Source organism: Schistocerca gregaria, chromosome 8 (genome assembly GCF_023897955.1).
Source record: "Schistocerca gregaria isolate iqSchGreg1 chromosome 8, iqSchGreg1.2, whole genome shotgun sequence".
Lineage (NCBI taxonomy): Eukaryota > Metazoa > Arthropoda > Insecta > Orthoptera > Acrididae > Schistocerca > Schistocerca gregaria.
Genome location: NC_064927.1, coordinates 142,131,845 through 142,143,924, shown reverse-complemented (window position 1 = coordinate 142,143,924; position 12,080 = coordinate 142,131,845).

Here is a 12,080-nt window from a genome sequence, read left to right as displayed (position 1 = left end):
CTCAGAAACAATGCAAATGGGGGTCGGATAACAACAGCAACTTACAACAGGAGGAGTACGAAAACGAACTCTGCAGCCACCATATTCAGAAAGCCACACCAGAAGGACAAGAAATAATAAATGAATGCACGGCTCTCTGCAATGGACGTCTGTTCTCTGTCAACAAAGAGCTGTCTGGGACCCAAACCCATAAAAATACACATACACACATACAAATAAAAAAATTACGTAAACTCAATACATTCACTCTCGCACTCACTTACTTACACCGTCGCAAACACACGAACACACACACACACACACACACACACACACACACACACACACACACACACATACATAAAATGTTTCACCAGGAAAAAATGTTAATCTATATCTACATCTGCACCCTACTCCGCAAGCCATCTGACAGTGTGTGGCGGAGGGTACCTTGAGTACCTCTATCGGATCTCCCTTCTATTCCAGTCTCGTATTGTTTGTGGAAAGAAGGATTGTCGGTATGCCTCTGTGTGGGCTCGAATCTCTCAATATTATCCTCATGGTCTCTTCTCGAGATATAGGTGGGAAGGAGCAATATACTGCTTGACACCTCGGTGTCTCGAAACTTCAACAAAATCCCGTATCGAGCTATTGAGCGTATCTCTTGCAGAGTCTCCCACTGGAGTTTATCAGTCATCTCCGTAACGCTTTCGTGATTACGTGATTTCGTGATCCTGTAACGAAGCGCGCTGTTCTCCGTTGGATCTTCTCTATCTCTTCTATCAAATACATCTGGTACGGATCCCACAACGGTGAGCAGTATTCAAGCAGTGGGCGAAGAAGAGTACTGTAAACTACTTCCTTTGTCTTCGGACTGCATTTCCTTAGGATTCTTCTAATGATTGTTAGTCTGACATGTATTTACCAACAATTAATTATATATGGTAATTCCATTTTAAATTACTCCTAATGCCTACACCCAGGTAATTTATGGAATTAACTGCTTCCAGTTGCTGACCTGCTGTATTGTAGCTAAATGATAAAGTATCTTTCTTTCTATGTATTCACATATTCAGAGCATATCACATTTATCTACATTGGGATTCAATTGCCATTCCCTGCATCATGCGTCAATTCGTTGCATATCCTCCTGAATTTCAGTACAATTTTCCATTGTTACAACCTCTCGATATACTACAGCATCATCCGCAAAAAGCCTTAGTGAACTTCCGAAGTTATCCCTAACGTAATTTATATACACTCCTGGAAATGGAAAAAAGAACACATTGACACCGGTGTGTCAGACCCACCATACTTGCTCCGGACACTGCGAGAGGGCTGTACAAGCAATGATCACACGCACGGCACGGCGGACACACCAGGAACCGCGGTGTTGGCCGTCGAATGGCGCTAGCTGCGCAATTTGTGCACCGCAGCCGTCAGTGTCAGCCAGTTTGCCGTGGCATACGGAGCTCCATCGCAGTCTTTAACACTGGTAGCATGCCGCGACAGCGTGGACGTGAACCGTATGTGCAGTTGACGGACTTTGAGCGAGGGCGTATAGTGGGCATGCGGGAGGCCGGGTGGACGTACCACCGAATTGCTCAACACGTGGGGCGTGAGGTCTCCACAGTACATCGATGTTGTCGCCAGTGGTCGGCGGAAGGTGCACGTGCCCGTCGACCTGGCACCGAACCGCAGCGACGCACGGATGACGCTAAGACCGTAGGATCCTACGCAGTGCCGTAGGGGACCGCACCGCCACTTCCCAGCAAATTAGGGACACTGTTGCTCCTGGGGTATCGGCGAGGACCATTCGCAACCGTCTCCATGAAGCTGGGCTACGGACCCGCACACCGTTAGGCCGTCTTCCGCTCACGCCCCAACATCGTGCAGCCCGCCTCCAGTGGTGTCGCGACAGGCGTGGACGGAGGGACGAATGGAGACGTGTCGTCTTCAGCGATGAGAGTCGCTTCTGCCTTGGTGCCAATGATGGTCGTATGCGTGTTTGGCGCCGTGCAGGTGAGCGCCACAATCAGGACTGCATACGACCGAGGCACACAGGGCCAACACCCGGCATCATGGTGTGGGGAGCGATCTCGTACACTGGCCGTACACGTCTGGTGATCGTCGAGGGGACACTGAATAGTGCACGGTACATCCAAACCATCATCGAACCCATCGTTCTACCATTCCTAGACCGGCAAGGGAACTTGCTGTTCCAACAGGACAATGCACGTCCGCATGTATCCCGTGCCACCCAACGCGCTCTAGAATGTCTAAGTCAACTACCCTGGCCAGCAAGATCTCCGGATCTGTCCCCCATTGAGCATGTTTGGGACTGGATGAAGCGTCGTCTCACGCGGTCTGCACGTCCAGCACGAACGCTGGTCCAACTGAGGCGCCAGGTGGAAATGGCATGGCAAGCCGTTCCAGAGGACTACATCCAGCATCTCTACGATCGTCTCCATGGGAGAATAGCAGCCTGCATTGCTGCGAAAGGTGGATATACACTGTACTAGTGCCGACATTGTGTATGCTCTGTATCCTGTGTCTATGTGCCTGTGGTTCTGTCGGTGTGATCATGTGATGTATCTGACCCCAGGAATGTGTCAATAAAGTTTCCCCTTCCTGGGACAATGAATTCACGGTGTTCTTATTTCTATTTCCAGGAGTGTATATTGTGACTATCATGGTCCTATGACACTCCCCTGCGGCACACCTGAAGTCACTCTTATTTCGGAACACTTCTCTCCATTGAGAATGAGATGCTGCTTTCTGTTATCTAGTAACTCTTCAATCCAATCATACAATTGGGCTGATAGTCCATATGCTCTTACTTTGTTCATTAAACGACTGTAGGGAATTGTATCAAACGCTTTGCGGTATTTAAGAAACACGGCATCTACTTGGGAACCCGTGTCTATGGCCCTCTGAGTCTCGTGGACGAATAGCGTGAGCTGGGTTTCACACGATCGTCTTTTTCGACACCCATCCTGATTCCTACAGAGTAGATTTCTAGTCTCCAGAAAAGTCATTATGCTCGAACATAATACGTGTTCCAAAATTCCACAACTGGTCTTCCTCTGTGAAACAGCTTTGGAAAAAGCCATTTAGTATTTCAGCCTTTAGTCTGTCATCCTCTGTTTCAGTACCATTTTGGTCTCAGAGTGTATGGACATTTTGTTTTGATACACCTCCCACTTTGACATAAGATCAAAATTTCTTTGTATTTTCTGCCAAGTCAGTACTTAGAACTTTACTTTCGAATTCGTTGAACGCTTCTCCCATAGCCCTCCTCACACTACATTTCACTTCATGTAATTTTTGTTTGTCTGCAAAGCGTTGGCTATGTTTATGTTTGCTGTGATGTTGCTTTTGCTTAAGTAGCAGTTTTATAACTCTGTTGTTGTACCACGGTTGCTCTTTTCCATCTCTTACGATCTTGCTTTCCACATACTCCTCTAATGTATATTGTGCGATGGTTTTGAAGTTTGTCCACTGATCCTCACCACCCTCTGTACATGAGATAAAACTTTTGTGTTGAGCCGTCAAATACTCTGAAATCTGCATTTTGTCACTTTTGCTAAACAGAAAAATCTTCCTACCTTTTTTAATAATTCTATTTATGGCTGAAATCACCGATGCTGTAACCACTTTTTGATCGCTGATTCCCTGTTCTGCGTTAACTGTTTCAAATATTTAGGGTCTTTTTGTCACCAGAAGGTCTAATATGTTATCGCCACAAATCGGTTCTCTGTTTAACTGTTCAATGTAGTTTTCAGATAATGCACTTTAAAAAAATTGGAAATAATTAGAAGGAGAAACAGCATTGGTTGTATTTTTTGTTTTATTATCCGTAAAATCGATTTTCGGTCACTGAGTGACCATCCTCAGTGCTGTAATATACAATTAAAATTGGTAGGCACTGGATTCATTCTCCCTTGCCCGCATCTCGTGGTCGTGCGGTAGAATTTTCGCTTCTCACGCCCGAGTTCCCTGGTTCGGTTCCCGGCGGGGTCAGAGATTTTCTCTGCCTCGTGATCGCTGGGTGTTGTGTGATGTCCTTAGGTTAGTTAGGTTTAAGAAGTTCTGAGTTCTATGGGACCAATGACCATAGATGTTAAGTCCCATAGTGCTCAGAGCCATTTTTTTCTTTGTCCCTGCTACCCGTTATAAACGTTTGAGTCTCCAAATCTATATCTAGTATATTAAAATCTCCACCCAAAACTATAAAATGGTCGGGAAATCTACTCCAATCACAACATTGTAACATATGCAGTCGTAAATTTTCGACATAAGTAATTTTTCTGTACTACTGTCTTTCTACATTATATTCTCTACATTAAGTACTCTGTGGAACTAACTGTACTAAGGCATCTGTTATGTTATATGAGCTCACTTCCAGAAATGATAATAAGTATAAACTGAATAACAGTATCAGGATAGTCAAATGTAAGCTTAGTCTCCCGCGACTGTTGTCACTATGAGGACAGCACCCCGAGGAAGACCTTTTGCAACAGGGGCTAAAAGGTTAGAGAATTTTACATACTGACAAGGCAGTCACATACCCTGAGAAAGTTTATTGCTAGTTTCAGAGGTACTCCTTCTCAATACGTGGAAATAGCGTCTCTGAACACCATGGTTTGCCTAGCGACAAGTTATATACAGTGCATCAGTGGAATTGCCTTATCTGAAATGATATGAATGGATCACGGGGATGAATTAAGAGATATCCTCAGAAAACCTGACTGTTCAGGTACCCGTTCATTAAAAGCATGCAAATCGGGCCTGTCCCCTCATTGGGGACGAATTAATCATGAAGTTTTCGCTAGTTTAGTGTTCAGCTCTTCCCTCTTGTGTCATAAAGGGAGAAAGCACATTAGGAGATTTAAAAAATCCAGTATTTTTGTTCTACAAATCGTTAGCTTAGCTGTCCAAGAATAGACTGTCAAAATTTCAAGGCGAAATTCGCATTCGTTTAGTTTTTATTAGCATAGAACCGAGCGCACATCGGCGATATACTACCATATGATTTAGATTTTATGAGCATAGAACCGAGTGCACATCGGTGATATACTACGACATAGTTTCCATGGATGAAAATCCTCGACACGTGTATTGCCCAGAGGGAGAAGACAGCTTGTACGAGTGGCAGGAATGAACAGCCCTCGCACTGGGACACCAGCCGCACCCTACTCCACTCCACGCCGGCGTACTGAAGAAAATTCTTCCAATGTATGAAGATTTAACAAGGAATGCATTACTGGAGAGATGTTTAGGTGGCCACACACAAAATACGAATAAAAGTTTTAATTCCACTATTTGGCTATTAGCTCATAAACACTTGCACTCCGGACTAAAGGTCGTCGAACTGCCATCGTATTTAGCAGCGGGCTTATTCAGTGAAGGAAATTCATCCCTTCTGATGGTCATGAACGAGGCAGAAACTGTAGCAGTCACGCAAAGCTTCAGTTATGCCGAACAAATGGATAACCAGCGCGTGAGCCTGCAGAATCGAAGGAACGTCGGAGAGCTAGCAAAGAACTGCTGCAAGAGCAAAAAGAAGCCTATGAGCAAGAAGAAGGTTTAGTATATGGTGCTGGAATAGAAGATTAATCGGTAAGCATTCTAAATTATTGTGAACTTCTTTCATTTCTAGTTTCCGGAAATTTATTTTTCAAACGCGTGTATCTCGAAATGACTTTTTTCACGTTTGCGTGCAGTTTAACTAAAAAAGAAAAGAATCGATCATTATGAAAATTGATAGTATGATTCTTTATAAAACTACGAATTATACGAACCATCTTGTGAGACGGTATCACAATGTTAAGGTATTTTTCTTTCCATAATTAGTGAAAAAAACGCGAAAATCGAAGTAAATTGTTCCAACGCCTGCAAAATTTTTAATTTTCATTATTTTCCCCTGGAATGAAGTTCATCTTCTTAGAAAATTAATAGCTAATTTATTAATACTTAACGTATTAATGTAAATTCAAAACCTTTTTTATTTCAGATGAAAATCGGAATGACTACACTGCACGCAATTGGAGAATATTTGCTCACAACATTCAGCGGACATCACAACGTAACTTTTTTTATTTTTGGCTAAAATTATTTTTAAAAAACCACAAAAATCGTTAGAAATGTGAATGAAATGATGTCAAAAATTGATTAAATTCTAATTAATCATTGTCACCAAAAAAAGTTCCAAAGTGTCAAACAGCGTCGTAACGTGGTTTCCCCTCTTAACGTGATTTCATGTCACTCTGGCTTCACTGATTCCCAGTCATTCAGTAATTTCATTTCTGTGAATCCAATTCTACTGACATCTTGAGATCTGTCTACAGTGTCTCGAGTTGTCCCTAAGTCCTCAGACAAGCAGAACCAGCCTGATTTCTAGCGCTCATCTGTACGCATCCGACAGTATGCGCCACAAAATATTCAAAAGCCCGATGCACGTAAAAACTGGATCTCTGCGGGGCTGACAACTCGAATTCTGTTGGTAATGGAAAGGTCGGGTGAAGTTTTTGGAGAGCTTTTGGGTTAGGTACCATTTGTGTACCCAACAGAAGAATCGTCTTACTCTAACTATTTTATAGTACAAGCTTGAAGTTTCAATATTACACACCAGGTTGGGCAGATGGAGCAAATCAGTTGGCTCTTATTGCATTAGATTTGGTCTATGGCGCGCCTTAAAGGGCTTATGGAGGCACCATTTAGTTCGCATTAGATTCCTGAGGAAACACGAAAAAAGCATTTTTTAACATGTTTTCCCCTTCATCACCGGATATCAAACAACAAATCACAGCAAATCACTAAAGTTTGAACAGTATATACTCTAAGCATTTATCAGGAGCACCTATCTTCCCCTTTTCGAAAATATTTACCTGTTATTAAGAAAGACCTCAACATTGTTTTTTGATACCAAAACCGAGCCGTGAATTGCAAGACGGCGAAGCACATCAAACGGCTGTAATTTTTAACATACATTCGTAAGATTCCTTTATCCGTTCCCGACATACTTAAATTGAGATACACTCTACATATGTGAGGTGAACACATAGTTTATAAAGTGACGTAGCACAAAAAAGTGTGCTGTCAAGTGCTTCCGTTGTCATCAAAAGGGTCCTGGGAGCCACATGTTGTATTCCTAAAGCACGTGCAAAGTTTTTGAGCACGTAAAATCCGGTGTAAAATTCATTTTGTTTTATTTCAATCTCAAAAAAGTAAAGTATTAAAATCATACCCAAAAAATCTTTAAATATGAATGACCTGACTTGCTGTAACAGGGTAAAGAAAGGAACCGGCGAACAAATGCTGCTATCGGAGCACATAAAAGGTGATTATGCTCCTGTTTAAAAGACTGCCTGAAAGGTGGGGGTACTAACTGCCATTCCCGGTATCTTTAAAAATTTTCCCAAAAATTTCGGCATGCGAACGTATTAGTGCTCTTTTCAAATGCAGGGCACATCTCAGTCCCACAAGCTCCCCTAACTCGCTGAGACCAACCAGTCTATCCCTGTAAGACGCTCATACCCATCCACTCCCACTTGCTCATCCTCATTTACTAACCCACTCCTACTCACTGTCATTATTTCTTTAGAACTCTCTCACTCTCACTGTCTCCTTCCTCACATCCACAGTCTCCTTCGTTCTGTCCTACTACTACCGTCTTCTCTCACTGTCACTGTCTCCCTCTTGCTCTCTCTTACGGTTCCTATCTCACTCTTCCCCTCTTCTCACTGTCACTACGTCACCGTCTCCTTCTGTCTCAGCATACAAAAGCGCGAATGTTTTCAAACGTTTTGGGAAAATTTTTTGAAGATTTCAGAAAGGTAGAATGAGGCAACTGGTATCCCCACTTTTCAGTGAGTCCCCTTACAGAAGTTAATTCATCTTTTTTATGCTTCAATAGCAGCATTTTTCCACTGGTGCTGTAGTTGGCCCAGGGCGACGCGTCATTCCGCTCACAGTACAACAGAGTGCAGCACAGCGAGACGAGGCGTTTGCCAGATGATCGCTCCCACTCGACATGCGGCGCTGGCCACAGCCGTGTCCTATCGCCGGCGGTGCATCAGCTGTGGCTGCCAGTGGGCAGCTGCGCTCACCGCCTACTGTAACCGCCATCTATGCCAGAGTCGACTATAAAGGCCAAAGACCGCGAGCAGCGGCCGCACCGCTCCCAACTAAGCTGCAACAGTCTCCGACGAATCGAGCCCGTGACGTTACCGCTAGGGCCAGGCTGTGTTGCTCGCAGTCACCGGAGCGCCAAGATGGTAATAGCACTGGTCGCCTTTGTGAGGCGCGGTCTGTGAATGGCGAGTATGGGGCAGTGCTTACTGGAGCGGTGCGGCGGTTAGAGGTTAGGAACGGAGTGAGTACGAGACTGTGTTGCGGGCTTCCTTCGTTCCCGCTGTGGCTCTGCGAGTTTAACGCGTCTGACAAGGTGAGGCCACGACGTTTGGAACGCTGATTTACTGCAAACTTTGCACACTTGTAGTATTCCAAGAGGACAACAAAATGTGTATGCAGTAGTGCGTAATTTTCAAGCGTTATTGAGAAAATCGCAATATAATTTCGGTCGTCAAATATATACCTGTGCGTGGCCATTTCTACCATGAGGCGGCGGCAGCCGAGTGCCTAGATTGATAAATTATTGCACTCCACGGCTGGCTGGTTCCTAAAAGAAAGAAATAAAAGAAAATAAAAAGCATCCCTACTTGGTGCCAAAATTATTTCTCTTTTTTCACTTTATTAAAATCTTTGTCTGTGTCGTGGTATATATATATATATATATATATATATATATATATATATATATATATATATATATAAAAGAGGTTACCGTTCAAGCCCCGTAATCGCTGTATCGAGTCCCGTACGTCAGTTTTTTTTATTTTCTTTACTATTTACATTACAATTGATATAATAGGAAAAAATGGATAAGGCGTCGGACTTCGGATCCGAAATTTTTTTTTTTTAAAGTGTTTAGAGTTTAAGTCCCGTGATCACTGTGTCGATGGATCAAGTCCAACTCGTGAGTTTTTCTTAATTTCTGACACAGTAATTTGCTTTACTATCTATATTACAATTGACATAATGGGAAAAATACGTATAATCTGATGACCCTTTATTAAATTTACAATTTTATTTGGCACTCTGCAAAATTTTACCATCGCAAATAATATAATATTCATAATTATCGACTAGTAAACGACCAAACGCATAAAGTGATACTGAAAATGTATGCATGTCCGTGATTTGAAAAATCCCGTATACCTACAAGGAGCCCTAAACGAATTGTTACCTCCAATTTTTGACCGGCACAGACTGCTTTCGAAAGATGTGCAATTAATCGTCGCTTTGACAAGTTGCAGGATGGTATTTTTCGTAAAAACATGGAAAATTCAAAGTTAAACGGCACCAGCTGCATTGAATAAATGCTATGTTTCCCCATACCCAAGGTCTTTTGAGGGTTTCCGTGCAAAAACAAACCGAGTTAACATTTTAAAAAGGCTCTGTTTCAGACGATAATTTGGAAGCAAACTATGCATAACTCAGCATTTCCTTAAATATCGGCGCTGATAATTGCTCATGCAGTATCGACTGCATTTTAATAGCGTCTTCACGAGAAGCAATTTCTCGTTCTCTTTTGATTAAATACGAACAATTTTGAAGGAACGGACAAGCATACATTTTCAGTATCACTTTATGCGTTTGGTCGTTTACTAGTCGATAGTTATGAATATTATATTATATCTGATAATAAACGTTTGTAGACTGCCAAATAACACTGTAAAATCAATAAAAGTTCATCTGATTACACGTATTTTTCCCATAATATCAATTGTAATATAAATAGTAAAGAAACTCACTGTGTTGGAAATTAAAAAAACCTGACGAAAGGACGCGATTCACCGACCTAGTGATCACAGGGCGTGAACATTACCCACTCGGCTGCCGCCGCCTCATGGTAGAAATGGCCACGCACAGGTATATATTTGACGACCGAAATTATATTGCGATTTTCTCAATAACGCTTGAGAAATACGCGCTACTGCTTACACATTTTGTTGTCCTCATGGATTACTATGAATGTGCAAAGGTTGCAGCAAATCCGCGTTCCAAACGTCGTGGCCTCCCCTTGTGAGAACCGTGGCGCTGCGGACGCTTCATACTCGTCGACTCATTCCCTCTTACTGAAGCATGCAGAAGAAGCTGCTAAGTAAACCCATCGCAATGTTGGGGCAGCGAAGGTGACTGAGGCCCCTGGTCTACTTAGAAGCTGATGTATTTGTAGTGCTCATTTTCTGCAAAATGAATTATATACACTCCTGGAAAAGGAAAAAAGAACACATTGACACCGGTGTGTCAGACCCACCATACTTGCTCCGGACACTGCGAGAGGGCTGTACAAGCAATGATCACACGCACGGCACAGCGGACACACCCGGAACCGCGGTGTTGGCCGTCGAATGGCGCTAGCTGCGCAGCATTTGTGCACCGCCGCCGTCAGTGTCAGCCAGTTTGCACGTGGCATACGGAGCTCCATCGCAGTCCTTAACACTGGTAGCATGCCGCGACAGCGTGGACGTGAACCGTATGTGCAGTTGACGAACTTAGAGCGAGGGCGTATAGTGGGCATCCGGGAGGCCGGCTGGACGTACCGCCGAATTGCTCAACTCGTGGGGCGTGAGGTCTCCACAGTACATCGATGTTGTCGCCAGTGGTCGGCGGAAAGTGCACGTGCCCGTCGACTTGGGACCGGACCGCAGCGACGCACGGATGCACGCCAAGACCGTAGGATCCTACGCAGTGCCGTAGGGGACCGCACCGCCACTTCCCAGCAATTTAGGGACACTGTTGCTCCTGGGGTATCGGCGAGGACCATTCGCAACCGTCTCCATGAAGCTGGGCTACGGTCCCGCACACCGTTAGGCCGTCTTCCGCTCACGCCCCAACATCGTGCAGCCCGCCTCCAGTGGTGTCGCGACAGGCGTGAATGGAGGGACGAATGGAGACGTGTTGTCTTCAGCGATGAGAGTCGCTTCTGCCTTGGTGCCAATGATGGTCGTATGCGTGTTTGGCGCCGTGCAGGTGAGCGCCACAATCAGGACTGCATACGACCGAGGCACTCAGGGCCAACACCCGGCATCATGGTATGGGGAGCGATCTCCTACACTGGCCGTACACCTCTGGTGATCGTCGAGGGGACACTGAATAGTGCACAGTACATCCAAACCGTCATCGAACCCATCGTTCTACCATTCCTAGACCGACAAGGGAACTTGCTGTTCCAACAGGACAATGCATGTCCACATGTATCCCGTGGCACCCAACGTGCTCTAGAAGGTGTAAGTCAACTACCCTAGCCAGCAAGATCTCCGGATCTGTCCCCCATTGAGAATGTTTGGGACTGGATGAAGCGTCGTCTCACGCGGTCTGCACGTCCAGCACGAAAGCTGGTCCAACTGAGGCGCCAGGTGGAAATGGCATGGCAAGCCGTTCCAAAGGACTACATCCAGCATCTGTACGATCGTCTCCATGGGAGAATAGCAGCCTGCATTGCTGCGAAAGGTAGATATACACTGTACTAGTGCCGACATTGTGCATGCTCTGTTGCCTGTGTCTATGTGCCTGTGGTTCTGTCAGTGTGATCATGTGATGTATCTGACGCCAGGAATGTGTCAATAAAGTTTCCCCTTCCTGGGACAATGAATTCACGGTGTTCTTATTTCAATTTCCAGGAGTGTAGTTGTAATGGGGAAACTTAGATTTAGCACCGAAACCATCGGGAAGAGTGCAAAGGAATAAAAAAAATAACGTCTGAAAACAAAGTTTGCACGATTAAAACATTAGTTGTAGAAAACATTCTCGAACATCCAGCTGTGTCAGTTCCAAGTAAACCCTCGAGCCTTCGACGATTTTCATCATCGTCTCCCTCAGGAGCAGCTGACTGATAAAAAGCGTTCCTCCTGGCGAAACGATGGCGGAAATCGTCGAAAACTCGAGGTTTTACCCTGAACTGACGTGGCGAGAAGTCCGAGCATGTTTTATACAACACTGTCGTCGCATGACGCTGATTTCTCAAAATACCA